The sequence below is a fragment of the Cylas formicarius genome, unplaced genomic scaffold, assembly GCF_029955315.1.
Source record: "Cylas formicarius isolate icCylForm1 unplaced genomic scaffold, icCylForm1.1 PGA_scaffold_10__41_contigs__length_53128322, whole genome shotgun sequence".
Classification (NCBI taxonomy): Eukaryota; Metazoa; Arthropoda; class Insecta; order Coleoptera; family Brentidae; genus Cylas; species Cylas formicarius.
This window is the reverse complement of record NW_026844214.1, coordinates 5,762,031-5,789,582: the sequence shown is the minus strand read 5'-3', so window position 1 is coordinate 5,789,582 and position 27,552 is coordinate 5,762,031. Positions and strand designations below refer to the sequence as shown.

The window sequence follows — 27,552 nt, the reverse complement described above, 5'->3', positions numbered from 1 at the left end:
ACTATGATGCACTGACGCGAGTTGTGAAGGTTTTTTGTTAAAAATTTGCTATTGGCTTTAAAATTCGGATTGTAAAAACAGGAAAACTTTAAAACAAATTTTAATTAAAAAATATTTAGATGCCCCTTCGGGACCATATGACTTTTAAAACAATTTAAAAAAAAGGCCGGTCAATTTGGAGAAAAGTCGCCAATTATAGGGTACCATTTAATGTTTCACCATTGGTGGAAAATTCTGTGCCTACCTCATATTTTCTAGAGGTCTACTTAATAATGCGATACTTAGAAATCATCAATTTGCAAATTTGTACAGTACAAAAAATACAGAAAAATTTAACCTAAGAAATTTCTTTTGGAGTCCTCAGAGAGAGCTGTTAATAACGTCGAGGAAAGTATTTAAATATTTGGCATACTCCTTTACGGTTTTCCTGAAGATGATTGTCCGGTTCTAGTGAAAATACTGTTTTCCGGTTCATTTTCGTTTGGACCAGGAGACCCGTTCATCCCCAAACTAATTTGTGTTACGGAACTTTTCTTACTTCTATAGGGTTTTATTGTTTCTATTATATTTTATGCATCCCTGTTTTTCCTTGTGTGTTGGCTTAGAACCTCTTCTTAATGATTGGCTCTCGAAGGTTCGCAAAATGAATGGGAAGGTGTTCTGCGGAGAAATATTAATTTCCTCAATTATTTGTTCATGACAAACTTCAAGCATGACTTATAATAGATAATTATGAATTTCTTTTGAAGTGCCCTTAAATATCGAAGCATATTTTAGGTGAGAGAATTTAATCGAGCCCCAATATTCCATATAATTTTTAATGTGGCTTTTATAATTTTCATATCGTTTTATTTTTAAACTTATAAAGCTCTAGACCTGTGACCCGCATTTCCATCCATGCTTTATGGTCACCAAAAAGTAAGAAGAAAAAACAATATAGAGGATTTCTTGTGTTACATCCGTAAGTCCATTCATTTTTTGGGTACATGTTTTTACTAAATTTTCGTTAATAGCTTTTTCCTCTACTTGTATAAGCTTTTTCAATGGTTATATCTGGTAGAGTTCTCCAAACGATATACCGTTTTTACAACCTTTTATGGTTTTGAATTCGGAATGAGTTTAAGACCAGCCTGTTGTAAAGCGGAGCTAACCATTCTTTTCAGCACGTGTACCACGAGCCAGGGCTGTGCCGTGCGGACTGTTGAATTTTAAGAGTAGGGAAATTTTCTTTGATTAAACTGTTATATTAATTCATATTAGTGTGCTTTTTATAAAGCTTTATAAAATAGTTCCTATTTGATTTCAAGTTGAATTTGCCAATTCGATAGGTTGATCTCCTATAATAAAAACATTAGAAAACTTAAACTGATTTCCATAACATATTGACGCTAAAATATTTTCCTAGAAAAGCAATACAAAATCTTATGTAGTTAATTGATTTATAATGGATGTTTTCCCAGTTTGCTATTGATTGATTTGTGGGGTTGGTGTGCCATTTTTATTGAAGTACCATATACATCTTATTACAATTTGTTCCTTACCAAATACTAACATTATTAAATTTTGGTAGTCACGTGCGATGTCGAGCGACGAAGAAGTTAAGATTGTGGTCGATGACGTAATAATCGCTGATGATGAACATCCGTCAAATTCAAATTATTTTAATGTAGTTATTTTTTATAAATATTCTAATATTGTTTTATAGCTAAATTTCCTACTTCATTTATATTTATAATAAAGAATAGATTTTTCACTGCATGGACTAATAATAATCGAGGAATCTCACCGATAAAACTCTACACAAATCCGTCTGCTTTCAGCATTTCTATGCACGTAGTATCGGTTCTGGACCGTCATTGTGGAATCGCGAATCTGTTTATTGGGGGTTGCAAAGAGAAACCCTAGCGAGGTAGACTTGCAGTTAGACCTTCATAAAAATTCACAAAGTGAAATACCGGATTATATCGTAAGAACGGTGTATCGTTTGGAGAACTCTTTGACCTTTAATTCTAACTTTCCTTCGGATGAAATACACAAAAACAGAAGCACACCAATAAATCAGAAAATCGAAAGAAAACTCGACGTAGCGCTGGGCTAACTGCATCGAACTCTTCTATTTAAATCAAAGCTTTGGGTTAGACCATCGCGGCGGTTTAGGTGTGCTGCGCAGGCATTCGAAGGCTGATTGATTCATGGCTTCCTTATTAACTGAAAATTGATTGATTCTTAAAACATGGTTAAATACCGGATTATGTCGTAAAAATGGTGTATCGTTTGGAGAACTCTAATGGCCTGCCCATGGCCTTTAATTCTAACTTTCCTTCTAATGAAATACATAAAAACAGAAGCACGCCAATAAATCACAAAATCTCCAGAAAATTCGACGTTGCGTTGGACTAACTGCATCAGACTCTTATATTTAAAACAAGGCTTTGGGTTAGACCATCGCAGAGGTTGTGTGCTGCGCAGGTATTTGGAGGCAGAAAAACTGATTGGTTCATGGCCTCCTTATTAAGTGGAAACTGATTGATTCTTAAAACATAGATGACACTCTATTTATTTTAAAAATACACACTAAGTTTCTATTCATTGTACTTTCTCCTGACACTTCCAAGAGATGTCTTCCTGATTGTCGTATGGGATAGATACAATTCACCAAATACGGCTTTACTCAAATCCAAAATGTTCAATAGCTTTCTTTAATTTAATGACTGACGTCACAAGACCTACAACTAACGATGGATACCTCATATTAGCAACATATCCCATAATGGGAAACTTTCCTCTAAAGTCAAGCGATTGGGATACCAGTTCAACATATTTTCGGAATTGTGGACCCATTTCATAAGCTGGGTTGAACAAGAACAGACTCGAAAAATATTGGTAGAGGAAAAACACCTTTTACCTATGCTTTATTTATTACAAGTACCACTAAATACATGTTTCATAAGTTTTCAAATAGGTTCTAATCCCACCTGCTAATCCCGTTCTCCAATAAAATAGCAAATAAATTTGAAAGCTGAGTAAGGAAATACGTGGCGCATTCAAAGCGCGCGCGGATGTTATAAAATTCCTTTTGAATCGCATTTGAAAAGGTGAAGAGTGAGAAGTTTCGCAATCAAAGCTCCATACAAAGAAGCGCGACGAAAAATAAAAGAGTATGGCGGTGCAGTAATGTACGTAGTTCGGTCGGTAATTAGCAGTGACGATTTTCCGGGAGTGTTTGCGCGTATAATGAATTTCTCACTGGGGTTTAATTTTTTATTCAATTAATTAACGTACGGAGGAATTTTTAATTGGCAACTCGTATACGACACTTTGTTTTATTTTATTGAAAAAAGAAGTTTTTCACGTAACGAACATGAATAAAATTTTAATTTGAAATATATTGTTTGTAAAAGTAGGTTTATACCATTAAAAGAAGCACAGTTCACAAAAAAAATTTCGTAGTTCTATGTAACAAATCTAAGCAATACCACACTTTGTTTTATTTTATTGAAATAATAAAGTTTTTCACGTAGGAAACTTGAACAAAATTTTAATATTACAAAAGTAAGTTTATGTCATTAAAAGAAGCACAGTCAAATATAAGCAATTAAAAATTGTAAAATTTAAATCCTCTTTGAAACGGGCTGTCATTGGCTGTGATCGGTTGTGACGTCAATCCGCTCGTTAGACTACGCGCCAGCGGGACGGTAGCATAGAGAAGCCATTAGCGAATGACAACGCGTTCGTCTTGGAGGTTTTAATTTTAATGTTAGTCTTTTGTGGAGACAGCAATAGAATGGGTGCAAGTTTGAAGAGTTAAAAATGTTTGCACCGTTAAGGCTACAGTGACACCTGTTTCTGGTAAACGAATCAAAAGTTTATCTGGCGTTTTACGGATTGTACTCAAACACGATGGTGCGATTTTTAATATTGTTTTTGTGTTGCTTCCATTATTACCATGTAAAGCACATTAAGCACAAATATAAACTGTCGTAGATTAAATACAAACACACCGTTACAGGAGCCAAAAATAAACGTAAATAATGTAATTCTAGACCTATAACTTGTATGGATCGACAAGCAGCGGTGTGACATCACGATCATGCCCGTGCGTTTAGTGCCGTTTAATCGCAATCGCAACCTGAATTATTTATTGCAACTTAAATATCGGGTTTTGAGTTTTCGATACACAAACAAGTGTATTAAAGAAATTAAAAAAATATTCAAGCTCCCTATGGTTTTGGTTAGAGGTAAAAAAATATATATTACACCCTCTTAAATTATTCTTTTATTATGATATTTACCCTCTCTTAGAATTTTCAGAAGAAGGGATAAGTATTCTCCTGCTTACAAATAACAAATATTAACATTCATCAGACGAATGTTGCATCGTGTAAACGACGAATAGAAATAGAACATAGCTCTGAGCGTCTTAGAAATCGTAGCCCATTTGGTGCTCCCACTACAGAAGAATCGATGGATTATTTGACTACAAACGAATATTTGAATCTATAAATAAATTACCCGTTAAACCTTTACTGTAGATTTTGACATGTTCTCAATATTTAAGCGGTATTTTAATTCTTTCTACGATGCACAAGACGACTTCAGTTTGACTAGGGCTGGATTGAACAAACCTAGGTAGTACTGATAACTGTTTAAATAATCTTAACGAGATAGAGTTCCAAGTGTTTTCAGATCGCGAGCATTAAAGATGCCAAGTGAGATCTTGGCGAAACGTCTGCAGGATTCAACAGAGTGCAATGTCTAGCTGCTTTTCTTTACTGACTATCTGACGATGTCCTTTCTTTTTGTAATGTGTATTATGTATTATGTTTAATGTGCCAAGATATTGAAAATTTCATGCGAGAAGTATGAAAGGAAAAATATCAAACAGCCTCTTAAACCTTATGATTTACCTCGGAGACCTTGGGAGAGGTACTAATATTTTTTCTTATGGAGCTAGCATATTTTTAGTGGTCTATGATGCTTACTCTAATTGGTTAGAGCTTGTCATCAATCATTTTTGCTGAATTTGGTAGTCCTGGTGTACTAATCTGTGACAATGTATCATTTACTAGTTTATCTAAGAAAGAATTTGCTAAAGACTGGAATTGTAAAATTGTATGAAGAAATCCAAACTACCCACAGTCAAACGCTTTGGCAGAAAAAGCCGTGTCCATTGGAAAAAATATTGTAAAAAAAAGCAGCGAAGAATAAAAAGATATATTTGAAGCTTTACTTCAATATCGTAATACGCCCCTGAAATTTATTGAATATTCCCTTCTCAACTAATGATTAGTCGAATTTGTAAGACCAAGTTGCCTATTTCGGCAAAAAACCTGAACTTTGCGAAAACGTCCACCAAAAACTAAAGTATAGATTAAATAGAAATGAAGTCTATTTTAATAGAAATGCAAAGCCATTATCTGTACTTGACACAGGTCAGAGTGTCTCAGTTTATAATCATGTCTCGAAACATTGGGAACCTGGCCAAAGAATCTCAAAACAAATTTGAAGACCGAAAAGATGTTATTACTGAACTAGTTGATTTATCAGAATCTGTAGAGACTCGTAAGTCTACTGTTAGTGCTCCAATTATGCCGACAAATACGCAAAACTGTAAGTCCAATCCCGAATCTATGCTCAATACTATCAAAAATGAGTTAACTAGAACGAGGTCTGGCCGTGTGGTCAAACCTGTACAAAGATTAGATTTATCACTCTTAAGGGGAAAGATGTATTATATATTATGTTCCGTGATAATACATAATGTAGGCTTCCCTCCATCCTAAACTGCAGTAGATTCAGTAAAATGTTTTTTTAGCTGAAGTTTGCCTCAATGCAACTTATGATGAAATTTCTAACACGTTAATATGAATTGTCTCTTCCCTGGTAAATATTATTAACAAAAGAGAAAGGTAATAAAGAAAAATAATTAATAGCATTAACGCATAATTAATGCTGTTAAGGCCTACTATTGCCGAATTCATGGCTATTGGAGAATTCTCGCTGCATGTTTGAAATTTTTATTTAAATTCTACAGGATGTTTCAACATTCGCTATATATACTTTAAGGGTTTATTAATGAATTACATTTATTTGGAAAGTATGGCAAATCCGTAAGATATTTTTTATTTATAAAATGCAACACGATTTGAAACAAGATTGATCAAGATGGATCAATCAGTTTAAATATCAGAAGATCAACGTCAGTAATTGTGAAACGTTGGGCTTCAAAGTCATGCTGTTATACATCATTGAATTCCTCTGCTCTAAATCAAAATTAATATATAGGGTGTTTCATTTGAAATAAAAAAGTTCGTAGTGACTATGGCGAAACGAGTCACCCCGTATACATGAAAATATAGTAAATGAAGAGTCCAATTAATCCAAGCAACTTTTGTATTTAACTGTTTGTTCAGTCTCTTCTAGTAGTGGTGCTACCTTATACAATCTGTCATGTGCAATGGTTTCCACAGAATCCCCCGCAGAATGGTAGAAAAAATTCGGATTGTGTCTGGTTTGGTTAGTAGAAATATACCCACACTATAGCCCAAAGTTTAAAGTAGGAAATAATGATTATTTTCTTCCCGGTCGTGGTTGCTGCCGCCTTAACTCATACATAAAGGTAACAAATGTCGTGTCTCATGAAAGTTTTCGCATAAATTAAAACGGCGAGAGCGCGCGGCCTATAAAAATTACACACCGGGCGAATTTGCACGCCTTCCGTGGTTGAATAAATTTAAAGCGATACAGTAAAAGTTTCGCGTTCTTAAAAACTAACAAAATGAACAAGTTATTCGAGGGTTAATTTTAAAGTTTGCCTCACTTAAAGACTTGAGAAAAAGAAGGAACGCGATGTTTTTGCCTCTTCGATCTGGTAGCTTCGTTATAAAGCGAATAGAAAATTGATTTCGTTTAGGGTCGGTTCTATCAACTGATAAGGTTATTATTACCTGGGGCTTTTGTGTCAATATTTCGTTAAAAGATTTCAATTTTCCAATTACAAAACTCACATTTTTGCCTACAACATTTTTACCATCGTGTTATCTATGTAGTTTAAACATAAAAATTAACCTCTATGAAGTAGTCAATGACTTCGAATTTTTCTACAGATTATGTTTATGAAAAGTACTAGTCCTTGGCTTTCGACGAACCCTCCTCAATATCCGAGACGACGTTTATGCCCCCCATTTAGCTCTGCTCCTCTCAAACAATTTAAAATTAGAGTAAAATGCGAGATAGTTTCAGTCAAGCTCTGAAGAAGCCAACAGGACGACTGGCAAAACGTTAGCAAGTTCGCCTCAACAAAAACTGAGGAGAAATCCAGAAGTTTTGGTTAGTTTGTTAATGTTATTACCTATTGTTATTGAGTAAAGCCATTAACAACAAATTTATTTTACTTGGGTGACACGATAGGGGAAGGCCCAATATATTTCTTTCTCTCTGATAATTGTCTTGAGTGTTGAATAACCGTCTTTGCTGTGCGTTTCGAAAAAGTTATTTTACGAGAATATCACAATAATTTTCCCCTTGATGCAAAACAGTATCAAATCAGTAGAGAACTTAATCAAAAAGAAGCTGTAAAAGACACCTGTATACAAATATCGTCGATATTAATACTGGAGAATTGAAGAAAAGGAGTATAGTGATTTTCACACTCACTATATAGACAATGAAAAAGAAGAAGATGAAAAAAAATGCAAATATAAGCCGTTCTACCCTCCATACAGCTGTTTGTAGAATGGGATTTAAGTATCGCAAAATAGACAAAAGGCAAGTAGTAATGAAATCATACAGATTACGCACTTGGAGATTTAATTACCTTCAAGAAATTAAAAGATATAGATTAGACAAGAGATCCATAATTTAGCTTGATGAAACATACACACGACATTGTATGCAAATGATTGGTTGAATTCAGTCAAAACTGTCAGACTAAGGCACCTTCAAATAAAGGAAAACGCATCTCCATAATACATGCTGTCTTTGGTTTTAAAACAATCTTTTAAAAAATATTCCCAACAACGGTGTTATTTTCATGGATAACGCAAGCTACCACAGCCGTCTGCTACGCAAAGCATCAGCTTCATCAAGGAATATTTGTTAGAAAATGATATTCAGTTTTAATTCAGTTACAAAAAAAGCGCAACTTTTGGAAGTCCTAAATTCATATGCAATTAAAAAACAGTATTTTTTTCTCAAAGAAACTTCCACATTTTGCAAAACTTCCTTATTAAAACCCCTTACAGGGAAAATTGATAGTTTCGTACTTAATTCGTGCCACTTTATTTAACAATTAAAAATCATTACATACACAAAATATTTTAGTTAGCTTCGACTAGTAGAATCCCTCTTTACCAAAGTTCCTAAAACTTCCAACATCATTTCAGATATATTAAAATCCGAGAATCTGGAACCAAACCTTCTCACCTTAATCGAAAAATGCTTGTGTGGAACATATTTTTCTCAAATTTTTGAACAAACGTCAGGAACAGCTATAGGGTCTCCACTGTCACTAATCATCGCGAATATATTTATCGAAGCCTTTGAGAAGAAAGCTCTCGACACCTTTCATCTAAAATCAAAATTATGGAAACGCTACGTCGATGATACTTTTGTTATTTGGCCGCATGGTCAAGAAACCCTAGTAGATTTTTTTAGACGTTTAAACTCTATACACCCTAACATACTTTTTACCATTGAGTTGGAAACTAATAATAACCTTCCATTCTTAGATATTCTTATCAATAGAAAATTAGACCTAATATTGGGTCATTGTGTTCACCGAAAACCTACGCACACAGACCGATACATGCATGGTCACATCACCATCCGGCCCAACAATCATCGGTTATCAACTCTCTTGTTTACAGAGTCGGAAAACTATCTCAACCCCAGTCACTGAACCCAGAATTTAAATCTTACCTCTGCTCTTCTCTCTAATAATTTCCACATTAAAGATATTAAGCGTTCGAACAAAAAATACACTTCAAAACAAACTTCCAATAACAATGAGGACGAAATCAATCCTTCACTTGCCATTGTGGTCCTTCCTTACATTCAAAATATCTAAAGAATTATAACGCCAAAACCAGATTTACCACTTGTCCAAAAATCTCATCTTCGGTTCGTCAAAGATAAAACTCCATGCATGTGCGGCAAAGAATACGTTGGAGAAACCTGACGAAAAATATCAACTAGGCTTAAAGAACACGAAAGAGCCTTACGACTAAAACAAATAAACTCATCAGCTGTTGCCGAACACAATCACGAAACCGGACATAAAATTTTATTCGATAAGACTAAAATTCTTGCCTGTAATTCAGTCAAGCTCTGAAGAGGCCGACCGGATGATTGGCGAAACGTCAGCAAGTTCGACTCAGCAAAAACCGACGCAGGAGGAATCCAGAAGTTTTGTAAAAAGTGAAATACAGTATGTATGCGATAATTTAGCTGAATAGGCTGGGCATACTGTTTTACCTCTTCCTCAATATCAGTAAAATCAAAGGTCAGAGCAGAAAACGTTACTCCTAGTTTAATTCCCATTGTTATAAATTTGATAAAAATGTAATTAATAACATAGCTGTAAAAATTAAGTACAGAATATTATAACAATTGATAACCATTACATTTCTATAAAAAATAACATAAATATATATATCTAGAAATAAATAAATAAATAAATATAGCAAAATTAGATTTAGACATTTGGAATAAAAATGTAATTATGTGTATTGTTTTTCCTTAGTATAATTTAATAAGATTATATCCACCTAAATAAACAAAACAAATTATATTATTACCAAAACCTGTGAGAGTCCGTCCCTACTGTTCTGTACTTTAATACCTACCGGACTAGACTTTTATTGCCGTCGGCAGGTAACTTCCATAATTGCGGGCAAAAGCCAGCACAATAAAGATTGTGACAGACTATACCTGTACGTACTTTTAAAATGTATGTTTTTGGTTATGGAACATATAATTGTTAATTAGTTACTTTAACATTTGCGCTTATGCCCTTGCTCAGAATCTGTTTGCGTTTGTGCGTTTTTAAATGGTTTTAAGTCTTTCGTGCATTTAGTGATGTTGTTAATAAATAATCAAAATAATAAGGAACCCAGGTGGGTTCCTGTGGTACCCCAGCAGAAATTACTTTTCTTGTCAACTAGATATTAGAGAAATCTATCTATAGGTATGTACTGGACAAGTGCTCTATGAAGACAAGCTGATTTCAATTTACTCAGCAATACACTATAATTGACGCTGTCGAATGCGTTGGAAAAGTGGGTCTAGACAGCATGTACACACAGATAGTCAACATAAGTAACCAGATTCAATTCTATGGGCTTGTTAAGGAAAAACCCAAACTGCTCTTCAATTATTATTGAGCTGAAAATGGACTTCAAATATTCAGCAACTATCTTTTCGAAAAGTTTGGGAATACAGCTCACGTTACACAATTTTAAAATGGGTTTCTAATAAATTCTGTCTGGACCAGGGTCTTGAAACCTGGGAAAGCTCAAGTACAATCAACAGTACATCCATCACAAAGTCTGGAATCCAAAATGTCAAGCTGATATTTTATTTTTACATGCAATTACTGGTTGCCATACTACATCAGCATATTTTAAAAGAGACAAAGCAGCAGTATTTACAATGTTCGAAAAACGTAATGATTTAATTTTTTGCGCAGAAATATTTACAAAGTTTAAATCTTCTCCACGCGAGGTCGTTACAAATAGAATTCGTTTTGTAATATAGATCTTTGAAGTTTGTAAAATCTGTACGGAACAATAAAACAGTACAGTTGTCTTGTCTACCTTCAACATCTGCTTCTGCCTGTCCGCATTTGTATCGTGTGTATTGCCAAGTTCGAGTGTGGCTAGGCAATAAGCTGAACTCAGAAGAATGGTGTTGAAAATCAACATATATAATTATTTGCAGCTTATTTAAACTCTACTCCCGCCTGCTCCAGAAAAAACTGCTCAATACTATTTTCTGTATCTGCAAGACGGCTTCTAAGTAAGAATTATGACTGTCAAAAAGTGGGATTATTTTGTTTGCCAGTATGCATTAATTGTCAGGGCCAGACTTGATCCAATATTGAATCAAGTTCAAGGGAAGAAATTATTTATTATTCTAATGAAGAGACAATTGATGCATCCCTTTTTTTAGAACCGCGAACAGAGATTCTGCAAGAAGAAGAAAATGAAGATAAATAAATAATTGTTGATGTAGAAGTAGACAATTATCTATAGTAACATTTAAAAGGAAACAACTCATACTTTCAATCAACAGGATACGATGTGATCAAATTTTGTTCATTACTATAGGTCGCGGAGTATATCTACTAGGGAAAACACGTTATAAAAAAAATGCGCCAAGTACATTACCTCAAATATGGTGCGGAAATGTGTGTAAAATTTTCTAATAATTGAAACCGTGATATCTCACGAAAGATGAGTCGTGAGAAAAAAAGCGGCTGAACAACTTTTGTAGAAAATTATATGATCTATAACTTCACCATACAATGCAAGAACAAAACGAATTCCATTTGTAACGATGTCATGTGGAGAAGAGTCAAACTGCGTAAATACGTCTGCGCAAACAATTGAATCATTACGTTTTACCTCTTTTAAAAAATGCTGATGTAGTATCGCAATTAGTAATTGCATGTAAAAATAAAATATCAGCTCGACATTTTGGATATGTAGTCAGACTTTGTGATGAATATATTGTTGAGGTTTCCCGGGTTTCAAAAGAATTTTTTTATGTTGAGTCCGGGCAGTCAGTAGTATAAAAAAATCAACATCTTCCCCAGCAACGACAGTATATACTGAATTATCTCGTTTACTTCCTTCAAAAGTAGACAGGTATACGACCTTCCACACTCGAAAAATGACGTAGCTAGCAGATGTTATTTTAGGTTACACACAAAGGGAATCCGGCATCGACAGTACAGGCGTTTATTTTTAAATAATCGTTCAATTTATACAGGTTTTATTTTGCAAGTAACGCAAAACTATAGTTTCTTATTTTTATTTATCATGAATGTCTGATGACGTGTATAGACTGCATTTAAGTGCATATTATGTAAAATATGAATTTTCTAATAGTGGAAACCGCGATATTAATTCGCTTCTTATTAAAAAGCTATACAGATATGGTATACGAGGTCTGCCCTTAGATCTTATAGCGTCCTACTTGCAGGGCCGACATCACTTGAATCAGTAGTAAGCGGGGTGCCCCAGGGTTCCGTCGTGGGCCCGCTACTATTTACAATCTACATAAATGACCTTTATCATTTCTTGGCCCCCAATCAGTGCGTGATGTTTGCCGACGATACATCCTTTACTACATCTGCTAAGAGTATCGAGGAGTTGTCCGTTAGGGTTGGCATGTTGGAGGACAGGGCTAATGTCTGGTTCGAAAATAATTATCTTAAATTAAATTTAGACAAGACCCAGAGTATTGTGTTCTCCTCCAATTGCTTGGTAAATAGTGGACAGTCCGTCAAGTTGCTTGGCATTAGGATCGATGATAGTCTAAATTGGAAACAACATATCTCAGACCTGAAAAATAGATTGTCCAGCAACATATTCGTTCTTCGACGACTGAGAGGCCTGATAGGAACAAGGACTCTGCTTATGGTCTATTTTTCTTTGTTGCATTCACACTTATGCTATGGCACGGTACTGTGGGGTGATTCCTCAGCTGCTGTGGAGATTTTTAGAATGCAGAAAAGGGCCATTCGAGTCGTTGCTAATATAGGATATAGGGACCATTGTCAACCTTATTTTAAAAAATTCAAAGTGATGCCCCTTCCTTGCATCTATATCTACTACCAGTTATTAGAGATACAGAGAACGAAAGGAAATTTTAGCGCTAATTCCGATTGCCATGCCTATTCAACTCGTTCGGGGGATCTCCTTAGACGGCCTAGGTTTAGACTGAGGAAGTCTGAGAACAACTCATTGAACCTGAAACTGTATAATGTTTTGCCAGGTACCGTGAAAAAGATGAGCAATAGAAAATTTAAACATACTATTAAAGAATTCCTACAACGTCATTGTTTTTACTCCCTGCGAGCATACATTGACATTGTCACTGGTATAAAACTGTATAGTACTGTATAATTTTGTTTGTATTAGATGTGTGTTTTTATGTTATTTATTAATTTGATTTTATTGCACTTGAATATCACTTCTGACTTGCTACAATTGTACGTCCCTTTTGTACGAAACGTAGTCATTAAACGAATCTATCTATCTATCTATCTATCTCACGAATGGTGAGTCGTAAAAAAAAAGTGCCTGAACAATTTTTGTAGAGAATTGTATGATCCATAACTTTTGTCTGAGCTATTTTCACGATAAAATTTACCGTTTTCGAGAAAATGCAAAAGAAGGAATTTTGTAGGTTTGACCTTGAATAAATTTTTTTGTACAAGTCGAATCGAGGGGGAGTTTTGACATTTCAGGGATAATGGTATATTTAACCTCTCTGTCAATTTTCAGTTCTACGCGAATTTTGCCTAAGTTTTAACTTATTTTTGTCTATTTTGACTGGATTATCGGAAAAAGTTCACAATAATTAAAAGCATCCCTCAATAATCGAAGGTAGCGTATAATACACTCGCAAAACGTCGATAAAATACAGCGTCCTTAGCGAGTTTTTCCACCTTCGATATAAACAGAAACCGCAACACCTGCTAAGCTCGGCGAATGACTTTCCGGGAGAAATATTTTCTAATTATTGCCGCGCGCAATGCTCCTGGCTCGAATAAAAAAGCTCGACTGCGTCGGCAACGGCGACCATTAGTGATGTAATAAGACGCCGCTCGTAAAGAGAGTTCAGAACGCTGAGTAATATTTACCGAAGGGGATGGTGATCGTTAAGTAACTGCTGCAAACGACGGCAGATTGGTTTCGTCAGCGTAAGTTGGATAACGTGCTAACCGCGCTAAGTGCATGTAAAATTTATGCACCATGATTTTGTTGTCCGTGATACAAGCTCGAACGAATTCCTATTCTATCGTTTCATAGACGACGGGGTAACGAGCGCTGGCGCAGATCCTGGAAATTCGAGATCCTTTTAGTGGGGTACGGTTCGATCAGAATGCCATCAAATTGTTTCATACTCATAACCATTGTCGTTATTTAAAGCATATTTACACGTATCCAATACCTGGCTCAGTTTCCCGGTGTAAATGCTTTGTTCTACTCCCGTCTGTAAGATGCCTAATTACACACCGATCTAGCGTGCGGGAAGCGTCACTTTACCGAGCCACTTCGGACATTTCCGCGATTTTACCTCACGGATTTGGGAGCAATCGGATGTTTTCTGAGATATTTCCCATGCCTTGAATTGTGAGGTTTGTCAATTCTGACGGTCATGTTAGTGAATGTATTCGTGTTGTTTTGCGAAAATGTACCCAAAAATTAACGGTCGTAGAAAAACACATGCAACACGTTCGGCAATAGTATACTATGCAACAAGTGCGGTAAACGGCATTTGAGTTTATTTGGCACGAGCGCAGCGCAGCGGAGCGCGTTTTTAATAAACGAGTGAGTTAAAAAGTTTACCGAACGTGTTGCATACTATACTTTTTCCACGACCGTTAGTTTTTGGGTAAATTTTCGCAAAACATCACAAATACATTGTCTGCGAAAACATCCGATCGCCCCCAAATCCGTGAGGTAAAATCCCGGAAATGTCCGAAATGGCTCGGATTCGTAGGAAACGAAACTGACGTGGTAAAGTGACGCTTCCCGCATGCTAGATCGGTGGGTAATTAGGTATTTTACATTGGGAAGTAGAAAAACTTTTTAAGTCACTCGTTTTTTAATTACTCGCTCCGCTTGTGTCAAATAAACTCGTGAGTCAAATGCCGTTTACCGCACTTGTTGCATAATATACTATTTTCTACTCCCGTCTCTAAAATGCCTAATTACACAACGATCTAGCGCGCGGGAAGCGTTACTTAACTACTTCAGTCTCGTTTCCCACGAGTCGGAGCCACTTCGGAAATTTCCGGGATTTTACGGTCATGTCAGTGAAGGTATGCGTGTTCTTTTGCAAAAGTGTACCAAAAAATTAATATACAGAAAAATGTTATCAGATAATTTAAATACTACGTGCTATAAGCTACAATTAGAATCTAGTGGACTAGTCAGCAAGTAAAGTGACATTGAAGTTTCCCACAGAAATTTTAAATTCCGTTCGCATGACCTTTAGTGGTCTTTGCAGTTTTTATATTAATATCTTGCCAAGACCAATTGTACGATTTTAAAATATCCATGTCTTATCAGTATAAACAAAACAAAATTGAAGATTAGGACCTGCTTTTTCTTGCTTATATGATCTTAAAAATTTAATCCTCTTAATCCTTGGATGATTTTTCTTCCAATTGCCGTCTCTTTGAATAAACTACTTAATGATCAATTGTAGAAGTTAAATAAATAAAATAACGTTTTAAAACTGTGTTATTCCGTTGTTTATATGACATATCCAATAATACATCTCTATCTGTCTAACATACACAGTTGAAGAGATAATAGGAAAACCGGTCGGAACGATGAACGAATAGGTTTATTGGTAACTAGTAAATATTTGCTTTGGATGGTACTAAATTTAGTAATCAGATAATGTTATTATTTTTAATTTGTTAAATTGTGATTTTTTTATCTCACTTGTTTATTAAGCACTCGCTAGTAGTGCTGAATTTTGGTGTGCAAACGTAATAAATTCCAAAGAATTTAAAGGATTTAATTGAGGCACAGTGATCAAATACTGAAGTTTATAATTTTTTTTAAGGTAAATTATAACTCGCTGACGTGTCGCTAATCATTACAGCTTAACTAAAACTGGCTCACATTTTACTCTGTACCTGCTTACATATTGTTTGAGGGGGGTGAGCTAAATGAGGGGCATTAACACCATCTCGGATGACTGATTCCTATATGAGGTCCAAGCAATCCTACACTTGCTACTGTGGTCCTTCATTCCATTCAAAATATCACTGACCACATATCAAAAGGTCTAAAGAAGTATAACGTCCAAAAATCTCTCGACATCTTGCTTATATAGTATTCGAGGCGAGCGAAGCTAAATGAGGGCCATGAACATTGCCTCGGATGACTTGTTCCCATATTAGTGAATGATTTATAGATTTCTATAGACACTCAAATTTTACTTTCATGTTCTTTTAGCTTGGTTAATACTTTTCGTCCTCGTTCTCCAGTGTATTCTTTGCTGCATATTTCTGGAGTACTGTAAACTCCTGGTACCTCAAACGGAATTTTGACTTTGACGGATCGAAGATGTTGATAGATTTTTGGACAAGCGATCTGGTTTTAATGTTATATTTCCTAAAACCCTTTGATGTGTGGTCAGTGATGTTTTAATTGCAAGGACGGACCACAGTGGCAAGTGAGGGGTTGTTTTCGCACTCAATTTTGTGGAATGTTGTGGTGAAGTGTATTTTATGATGAAACGCTTAGTAACTCTAGCGTGGAAATGATTGGAGAGAAGAGCAGATGTAATTCTAAAGATAACCGATAATATAGATTTTGATTTTAGGTCTGATTTTCAATTAATAACAATATCTAAGTTGGGATCATTATTAGTTTCTAATACAATGGCAGAACCTACGTTAGGATGTATAGATTTTAAATGGCTAAGACAATCTCGGAGGGATTCTTGACCATGACGTCAAATAACAAAAGTATCATCAACGTAGCGTAGATGGAAGGTGTCGAATGCTTTTTTCTCAAAAGCTTTCATTAATAATAAATTCGCAATGACTTTATAATGTAGAACCCATAGCTGTTCCCAGCATTTGTTCATAAATTTGACCGTTTCATGAAAAATATGTTCCAGATAAGTATTTTTGTTTCCAGAGACTTTCAGGAATAGAAGCTTTGCGTCCAAAATAATTGTTTTGTTCAGTGAACTGAAAGGACTAAACTATCAGTTTTCTTTGTAAGGATTTTAACACAGAAGCTAGATATTTTGCTAGGGAATAGGTTGGAGAAACAACCGTGATGGCAATAGGTCGAAGGGCCTAGTCCTGATTGTTGAATTCTATGGAGTTCATAGAGACGAAGAATTTTGTCGCGAAGCTGCGTTCCATAAATGACGTAGGACCTTTTTTAAGTCGACGGTAAGATCCCTTTGTAAGATTATCTTGAATTTTTTTGATACTCAGTTGTTCATGACCACCATTTCCTTTATCTGTTTTTAGAATTACGATGATAAGATTTTGGAGCTATACGTTCGAGATTTGGAATAGTAATGGAATAGATTTTGGGAGTTTTGGATTTTTTAAATAATTTTGCTGTTTAAAAACCAATTTTATTAGATGTTTGACATGGCAATTTCCTCTTTGGGATAAAAAAAGTTGCAATCTTTTGCAAGAACTGATTTTTCCTTCCTTATATATAGTTGTTGTCTTCTCCCATACGAGCCAACACATCTGTAATCTGGAAGTTTTCTCACGCATTCGGTCCATTGGAGTCTCTTGGACTTGGATTATATTAATAACTCCGAAAAGCTCTTCCAGTTCTTTGTTGGTTTTCATCCTTCGGTTGCCTCATCACGGGTCGACCTGAAGACTTTTCTCTCCCATATAGGCAGTCGTTCTTCGTTTGCGACAGTCATGGTCCATGTCTCGCAGTCGTATATCAATACTACTTTTGATAAGGCTGGTGAGTTCTTTAGATCTTATAAAGTCTTGAAGGGCGTAGAGACATCGTCTCTGTTTTCTTCTGGAATCTAATGATAGTTTCCCTCATCTTTATTCTGCTACTCCCTATCAGATCTACGCTGTCTGCAAAGGACAATGGTAGACTAGGACCTTCTCGATGGAATACAGAATTTGTTGCACCAATTCTCGCTCTCCTTATTATTTGTTCCAGACCTATATTGTGGTAGTTTGTACCATTATTTTCCGCGAATGGCTCTGGGTATTGTTGGCAAAACTTTGCACTGTCCTCCTTCTATACCCATCCTTATCAGGCTGACCAGTTTTTTGGAGAAGCCAAGTTCTTGGATTGCGATCCACGTTTCGTTCTACATACTCTATCGAACGTATGTATGAAGTATATGAATATTTGATGTAACTCTCCATCATATCCCAGCATCTCTCCATTATTTGTCTAATGGCAAAAATCTGACCAATAGTTGAATGTCCAGGTCTAAATCCACGTTGTTAGTCTAGTAGGATATTGGAAGAAGTTGTTTTTGACTTGCGTGATTGTTCTGTAGTTGGTACGTTGTTTTTGTCCCCTTTCTTGTGGATGGGTACAACCCCTTCCTTCCATTTTGTATTTTTTGTATCAGCATGTAAATGGAACTATGAAGTGCGCCTCCTCCATCCTTCAGACATTCGGCAGAGATGCCATCTCTTCCTGGAGCTTTATTCTCGAATAAAGGGAATTGGTCTTCATATTCGGCAGTCTGTACCTCATCATTTGAGATGGTTGTGCTAGATTCGTCGTTGAGTAGTTGGCCGAAGTATTCCTTCCAGGTTTTTAGAATTTCCTTGTCGTTACTTGTCTGTTTGGAGGAAACTCTCAGTTTTTGGTTGATACCAGGCTTTGACCTGTGCGATTTCTTAGAAGTATTGTCTTGCTTGTCTATTTTGGTGGCTCTGTTCCGGTTCCATAATTGTGCTTCTTTGATGTTCCTTTTTTTCCTTCTCATCAATTTTCGGTGTTCTTGGTTGTTGAAATCTCCTTTTTTTGGTTGAATTTGGGAGTTTTTCCCTTCTAATAGGGTATCGCCTTCAAGCAGATATCGTCAAACCTTCCTGGTTTCAAGTATTTCGTGTGATGTAGATGTAGTTTGTTTTTTTAATGACGAATCTGTTGGTGAGCGGTGGAGCAGGTTTTTTGAAACACCTTGTTGGTGAGTATAGCGCGAAACTAGCGCCGGTCGTTTCTATCGATTTTGGACCGAGTTTTAACAAAAACCGGTACACGGTTTAACTTCAAGCACAATGGCAACTGTTTCGAAATGAATTTCATTTTGAATTCTGACCTACGGCAAAATATGTCGACTGTATGAAACTGGAAAATCCGAGCAATTCGCAAAAAAAAAGTTACAGCGGGAACGCTCCAGGGTAACGAGAGAACAGCACACGTTTCCCGCATTTCAACCGGGTTTCATTATTTTCTTTGCAAATGGACAGATACGCAACGATACCGGGGTAAAGCTCCGAATTACCAAAACATTTCGCTCCTATAGTAAAATAATGGATTTCCGAAATTTATTTTTTTGGGCTGGATCGCCCTGGACTAAATATTCTTAAGAAAGCCTAATTTTACCCTAAACTTAGTGCATTACTTGCTTACTTATAAAAATTGGGGAATTGTGCAGCTTTTCTGGCTAATGCTTTTCTTTTTACCGTAGATAACAGACGCCATTTTTCATTTCAGTTGTACAGTTTTTTTTATACGTTTACTACAATGAAAAATAAGATAAGCTATGTTGTTTAAACCTCAAAAAATATTATAATATCAATCAAACAATCTCGTTAGCTTATGTTATTATTTTTTTAGTCTCACTCAAAAAACTTGTTAACTTTTTCTTAAATCGATTTTAAATTTTAATTCATTTTCTTTCGCTACGGCTAGTAAGGAAAAAGCGGGAGCAAGGCTAGTTGATATAATAACACACCCTCTAAGATAAGTATTTTCAAAAATTTCAATACCCCCGTTAAGGTTATGAATCTTCCTGAGGCAAGATAGCCCTGACTGTCACACACCCTTTGGTTCCTACTTTTTACATTACAATATTCCCTAAATTATCTTGTTTGTATAAACACCAACGTAACATACTTGCATATTCTAAAATGAAAAATTCTCTGATTCCCTCTCAATTATCGAGTTGACGTCTTCTCTAAACATAATTGCAAAAAAATCTCCACATTTCTTCCTTTTCACGAGAAATTAAGGGACCTATAATCCCGAAACAAAAGTCTTCTTAGTAATCCTGATGTTGCTTACTGTCAAAAGCACCTCACCTTACTTCCGTCCAAACAGGAACATGAACGCTTTGCTCACGCTCTTTAATTTTAAATTACGTTGCTAGACCTTAAATACTCAATACATTATTTATTAAATCCTCTCGATTGTGAAAAGCTTCAGTGAATAATTGTTATATTTCCATTTTGATTTGCATGGTTATCAAAGCTGCTCATGTAGAATTAGTTTCTAATCTTTCTACTGAAACCATAAACGTTTTATATCTGGAAGAGGTACTCCTTCCATTATCTGTAGCGATAATGCTACGAGCTTATTGGGAGCAAACAATCTGCTCAAGAATTTTCACGAATTTTTTTAAAACAAAATAAATTATTAATCAAATAGCACTTTTTCCTCTTCAAATGAAACCGAATGCAAATTTATTCTCCCTAGATCACCACACATAATCTCAAATAGCGTTTGAAGATTTAAATACCTTTCTTTGTCAATTCCCAATTCTAGACCTCTTTGGAACCCCTCAGGTTTTAACGGTTGGACAATTTCTCATTGCCACATCTCTCACTGCGTACCCCAGAAAGATGTTTTGGCAGCAATGGTCACAAATTCAACATAATTTTTGGAAACGCTGTTATGTTAACTATCTCAGAAAAGGTTCTCGCCTTCTGAAAATCTTTAACAAGATAAGCTGGTTCTTCTAAAGAACGCACTTACACTTACATTCGCCCAATCAATAAAGTTTGGCATTTACTTAACAATGGTTCTTTAGTATCTCAACACCATCTCTCATAAAAGTTATTCCTTTCAGCTTTTTTTTTAATTTATTTTTCAATTTAAGTTTTCTTTCTTTTTTCTTTTTTGCCTGTTTGAAGTTAACTACTTCAACTCGGGGGCAGTATATTGTGGAAACCCCGACAAGTGTTATAGTACATTATTTGATGACGTTGGTAATTTGAAAAATGTCACCATCAACAATTTTCGCAACAAGCCCATTTTTTGCCCGTAATCCATAATGTAACATTTGGTGAACGAATCAAAAAATTTTCATTGGTTTTTCAGTTTGCCGAGAAACTATACAAGAAAAACTAAAAATCTCTCTTATAGGGCTGAAAATTTGCTGCTAATGATGGCATAAAAATAAGGAAATTATGAATGAACACTTTCTTCACGGATATTAAAAGACAAGCAAAATGGACAGCCGACACCTAAATTATCTGAATCATAAGAGTTTGATGTCTTCGATATTGTGATGATGAGTTAAATGACATCCAAGATGATGTTGAACCTAGCTTCACACCTCCACCTTTACATATGTCAGCAGGAAACGACACAAAAGTTATGGTACTGCTGTGTTGCTTATTCAATGTCGAATCATGCCGAATACTCGGATACACCAAAGAAAGAATGACATGCTTATGTGTCAAATTAATTATGTTGTTTTTTTTCATAGTTCATAAATTTAATGCATATTATAAAGCTTGGCCCTTATTTTTTTCTAATAGCGGGGTTTTTGGTGTTCTTATAATATATATTGGTTTCACTAAACCGAAAAGTTTAAAAAATATCCCTGACCCTGACTAACCTTCCCCTTCAGCTATTTTATTGCCCATACTGTTTTTTTGTCAACATTTTGTCACATATCTTGAAATATTTTCATTACTTCTAGTCTGTGATACAATCATCATAATAACATATTTTTTATTATACCCAAGCCTATTTTTGTGTTCTTCTGGTCTATCATTAACTTTCGTTTTTTACTTTTTCTTTGCTCTTTTACTTCAATCATTTTCCCAGTTATTTTTCTCGCCTTTCTCGCTTATCAATAACGGATAACCAAGCCATCTGGGCCCATTCAGATATAGTTTTTTTAGGATGCTGGTGTAAATGTCCTACTCAGTGATGTAGTATAATGCTGCATAGATGATGGCATCATGGTATTGGAAAGAAATTAGACACCTGCCTGCACAATCTACGTCGACGGGAGATTAAACGTATGTATAGAATTTTAAATGTAACTCAAAAAATATGTAAAAATAATCTATTGCAGAATATACACAACATCAAGACACAAAATTATGTACTTCATAATATTGCTGACATAATCCCAACTTCCTGATAATATGAAAAATATTAGAAGCTATGAGAGATTTGCAAAGCTGCTAAAATCATTTGCAAATTTGTCTTAAAGAATTATTTATACCAGAAAGCCTTGCCAGTGTCATCATGCATCGTGTTTAACATAGGCGAACTGTTCATGTGTTATTCAGCCTTGATAACAGTGGTCCCAAGTACTGTTCAGAGGATCTGTTTAAACTATATATGAGTACGATCACGTCAAGTGGACCCCCCCATTTACCACTTGATGACAAAAATTTAATCTACATATATTTTTTATAAGTACTTATGATGGAAAATTGATCCCCCAAAGGATTTTTTTAAATTTTGATTTTAACAACATTTTTTTTATAATGAAAATTTTAAGTTGTTTTAATTAAAAAATGGATTAAAAATCAACCGTAAGAGATAACTTTATGAAATTTTCAAGATCCATGGTCATATGTCTATACTTTAAGAATATATTAACGACTTAATTTGTTTATTTTCGTATTGTTAACTGACTTTTAAGTTAACAAATGAAAATTTAACTGATTTCTTGGTAAAAAAAATCATTTTTTTATTGGTCACATGATATATCCATTTAAGTTTAAGATTCCGGAAGAAGATTTCACTGCTCGTCATTAGTTTAAACAAACTGAATTTATTTATGACAGCACGCCGGGCGCCGAGCGTCTCAGCGTCTCGAACTGCATTGAAGGTTTTATCAGTGATAATTTAAAATAATAATAAAAAATATTATTGTAAAAGAAATATTATTATTATTAATGTTATTTTATTATAATTATTATTAATAACATTTTATTTTTTTTAACAATGTTATAAAGAATACAATCATAACACACTGAATAGAACAAACAAGCTTAAATAATTAAATTGTAAATTTGTCGTCAGTTATTTACATATATTTTTTTTAACTTTGTTAATAAATACGTTTTCATCCTCTGAAACGAGCTTGTATTCTAGTGAAGAATTTTCCAATGGTTTGTAATAATGAAATTGGTGAGTATTTTTTATTGTAGTTAAGAGTTCGAATCGGGGTTGGTATTTTTTTTCATGTAGCTCATGATCTTTAATAGTACAGAAAGCAAAATTAATATTTTCAAAAGAACTTTGGGCTCACTGAAAAAACGAAACTGGGGTTGCTATGTGGTTGTTTTTATCACTTTGCAGACTAGCACGATAAGCTTGTCTTCACACTCCCTGCTAAGCCATCACACGCTCCTTTGCCATGAGATGTAGCGAAAAAAGTCCAATCAGCATCAACACCAAAATCATTTTTATGATGAACTAGAGTGGCAAAATTATATTTATTTTTATATTGTGAAGCTGCTCCATCGAAAAAATATTTGATTTTTTTAATTTTATGGGCACCAAATTTAGTTTGCAAAAATTCTATCAATTTAGTATTAAATAAATATACTGAACGTGCATCGTGACTAACTTTTTCTGATATCACAACAAAATTTTCATGCTTCATTTCTCCATTTACTTTACAATAAATGACATAAGGGTGAAGTGTAGCCTGATCATTGGACCAATGGCGCGATTGAATAGCATCTTCAAAAAAAAAAAAAAAATTCTGAAAAATCGAGACATGCCATAAACTCTTCATCATCAACAGATTCTTTTTGTTTAGAGAAATAAAACGCAAGAATCCCTCCGACATTTTTTTTAAACTCTATACACCCTAACATACGTTTTACCATTGAACTAGAAACTACTAATAATCTTCAACCGGCAAGAAAAATCATCTGTTATCAACTCTTTATTTAAATTTACCTACAATTATTAATTATTACATTAAACATATTCAGCGTTCCATCACGAAATACACTTCACTACAACCTTCCAAAGACAATGAGTCAGAGAGCAACCCCACGCTTGCCACTGTTGTCGTTCCTTACATTCAAAACATCACTGACCATATATCAAAAGTTCTAAATAAATATAACGTCAACACCAGATTTACCACTGGTTTAAAAATCTTTCAACATCTTCGATCTGCGAAAGACAAAGTTCCAATTGAGATTCCAGAACCTATTCATTATTTAACAAATTTGATTTGATTTTATTATACCGAAAATCTCTTTAAAATTTCATTAACTATTGTTCTTTTGAGGACCTTCTTTACAAACTTAGTCTGTCCTCGAATTTTGATAACTGTAGCTTAGGTGGTATGTGTCATATTTAACATAATACCCTGTCAGTCATTCTTTTAATTGTTTGAGAACCACTGAATCATGGTGAATGTTTTATCACTTACCAATCATGATAAAGGTTTAAATGGGCAACATAAACTCTGCTAGTTCTACACAATATTCTAAAGAAAATATGTACGAACTCTGTGTGCCACTGTGGTCTTTTCCTTATTCCTTTCTTACATTCAAACCATCACTGATCACATATCAAAGACAATATTCCGTTTGAGATTATCGAGGGTTTACAACAATCCATGCATATGCGACAAAGAATATCCTTAGAAATCAAACAATCTTAACCGCGACTCGGGTCTCTACCCTTCACCGATATTCAAATCAGTCATGTTCATGCCCCTCCTTTAGCTGGGCTCCCCAAGTCAGTTTCAGTGAAGCTCTGAAGAAAGCAACAGGATGATTGGCGAAACGTCAGCATTTTCAATTTATGAAGAACCGACTCAGGAGAAATCCAGAAGATTTGTAAACAGTATTACAGTAGATTGTGAAAAAAAAAAAGAAATAATAAGGACACTTGTCTATTTATAATCTTTTGAAATTATCATCTTAGCTAGATCCATACCACTGTTAAATTTACTACTCCAGGTAGCACCAATTTTTTTTGCAGTCATTAAGTTAAAACCAATTTATCTGCATAAGCACTATATTTGCCATTATTTCTGTAGATCTCTTTTAACGAATTACAAATACTTTTTTGTCTTTTGCCATTGGAAAACTTGCGCAAAATTCTCGTTCCGAATGCCTCTAGTTTTTCATTATAAGCTTGAAACATATTTTTTTTAGAAAGGCAGTTGATCTCGTAGTAGGTACGGCCCAAAATTTATTAGCAAACTTATGGGCCCCACAGTTTTAATTACTTCTAAAACTTTCTTATCTTAAACAAGAAGTTGCTCAATTGATTTTAAAACTTTTTAGGGTTCGTCTAAGTAAATTTCCCTGCTTGCAGGAAACTTTTTAGTTTGAGTTTTAAGAATTCTCCCTTTTTTATTCGTTTCGTTTATAAAGGCGAATAAACCGTTCTCTCTTGTATCGAAAAGACTTAAATAATTATAAAGAGGGATGATGGATTGCGGAGGGGAGCGAAAAATTTGAGATTTAATCTTTATACCGTGATACGATTTTTTTTCCGCTGAAGCTGGACTAAGCGGTTTTTCCTTCGCCGACGGATCTTAATAAATATTTATTTATTTTTTAATTACATGGTTCCATTTTACATGTATATCTCAATTTGTTCTGGTTTTGCGGGAATATTTTTTTATTTATTTAGTAAGTATTTAGAAGTTCACGGTTGTACCTCGTATATTTAACACAGCATTAAGTTTCTCCAGAGAGGTGCGTTACCTAGGCGTCACTCTGGATAGCAAACTCAACTAGAACACACACATCAATAGACAGGTTCAGAAGGCTACTGCCACTTGCTGGCCTTGTAGAAGAATGTTTGGACAAACGTGGGGCCTAATGCCATAAGCCACTTACGCTTCGATCGTTTGGTGGATACCGCTGAACAGGCAAACTAACATCAAAGCATTAAACAGAGTCTATAGACTTGCGATTCTGGGTACAACAGGGGCTATGGGAGCTATGCTAAATGTTAAGCCTCCATCTCTATATGCTAAAGCCTCGGCGGAAAACAATGCCATGAGGCTGCACTTTAATGGCTTTGGGAGAAAGGCGGTTTATGGATATGCAGACATTGCTTAGTGACAAGGATCTGGAGCAGGTTCTGACCCTGGGTGGTGATAGCAGCTTCAAGAGCTACCACTTCAAAACCAACTTCAGAGTAATCTTCCCAAATAGGCAGGATTGGGTAGAGAACTCCCCAAGCTTCCTAAAACCGAAGGGGCTCATCTGGTACACAGATGAGTCTAAAACACAGAAACGAACAAAAGCAGCATACTGGTGAGATGGACCAAGAACAGAGAAAACTCTAAAACTGCGTATTAGGATTCTATGCAACACATTCAGTTACCTCTATTACTAGAGTATAGGAAGAGACAGGTATTTCTCGGGGATCAATCCGCTCAGTGTTGATAGAATATAAATGTAATGCATTTAAATTTCGTAAAAACTCAAAAACTAAGTGCAGAACACAGTCGAAGGAGGATGCAGTGATGTTTGGAATTTTTAAATAGACATAATGAGTATAATAACTTTTAAAAAATATTTTATGGACTGATGAAAGTTCGTTCACTACAAGAACGGGTTGTAAAGACCAATATCGCATGGTCTTTAAATAATCCTAGACAAAGACACAAAATGAAAACGTAGGGGTACCAATCAATTAATTTATTAAGATTTATCCCTAAATATATCAGCGCTGTAGCAAGACCGTGTCCCTCCTCACAATGATGTGCAAGTTAAAACATTTCTTAACATGGAATATCCCAGGGGTTGGATAGGGAACGGCGGAACTATGGATTGGACAGTCAACAGCTCCGACTTAACTTTAATGGATTTTTTCTTTTGAGGTCACATAAAAAATCAAGTGCACAGAACTCCTTGTAATAATGTCGTGAAACTTCGGCAAAGGATTCCAGAAGCAATCAATCCGTTAAGAGACAATCCGGAAACGTTACTAAATGCAAGACATCATACAATTAGAGTGTATGCGACATGCCAAAACAAGGTTTTGGATCGAGTAATGACGACAACACTGCCAGATGAGTTTTTGCTAACGCAAGGAAAGTTACGAATATCAGTTCTCATATTATTTTAAAGGTTTTAAAACTAATGTGGCCACATTTAAAACTTTACTTTAACAAACCCGAGAGCGATACTTCAATTTCTATTACTGGTATTTTCTGGCAAGTAGTGGCCATAAAGTGCTGGTTCACGAGATTATAGATCATTTTGAATTACTTATCGGGCAATTATCGGAAGACGCGGTTGAAGCTCGTCATGGAGAAGTACGCAAATATGATTTAGAACACACTCGGAAGTAATCCCATCTAAACACAAATACAGATTTCATAAGACACTTCCGATCCTCTTACATCGACCAAGAGAAACATTTATGTTAAGGAAAAAAGAAAAAGTTTCAGACATTCTGACTTACATAAAAACGCTTCCCAAACTGATCATCATAAGTGACTTAATCTCCTCCGATTCTGATGATGCCAGCTAAATTACAACAATTAAGATAGAAATATTGATAAAGCCAACATAAATTAGAGACAGATTTTGTTATTTTAATAAGTTTAATTTTTGTTTTCTTTGTTTTGTTTATATTACTCAATTTTTAC

At 35.0% G+C, this 27,552-nt stretch overlaps 1 long non-coding RNA gene across 1 annotated transcript in view; it reads right to left on the bottom strand.

Moving 5' to 3' along the window:
• Nucleotides 1-27,552, bottom strand: part of LOC132708276 (uncharacterized) — a 68,591-nt gene that overhangs the window by 1,105 nt on the left and 39,934 nt on the right. The window contains exon 2 of the long non-coding RNA XR_009619888.1: nt 413-660. This is a non-coding gene — a long non-coding RNA (uncharacterized LOC132708276). The remainder of the gene's footprint in view (nt 1-412; nt 661-27,552) is intronic.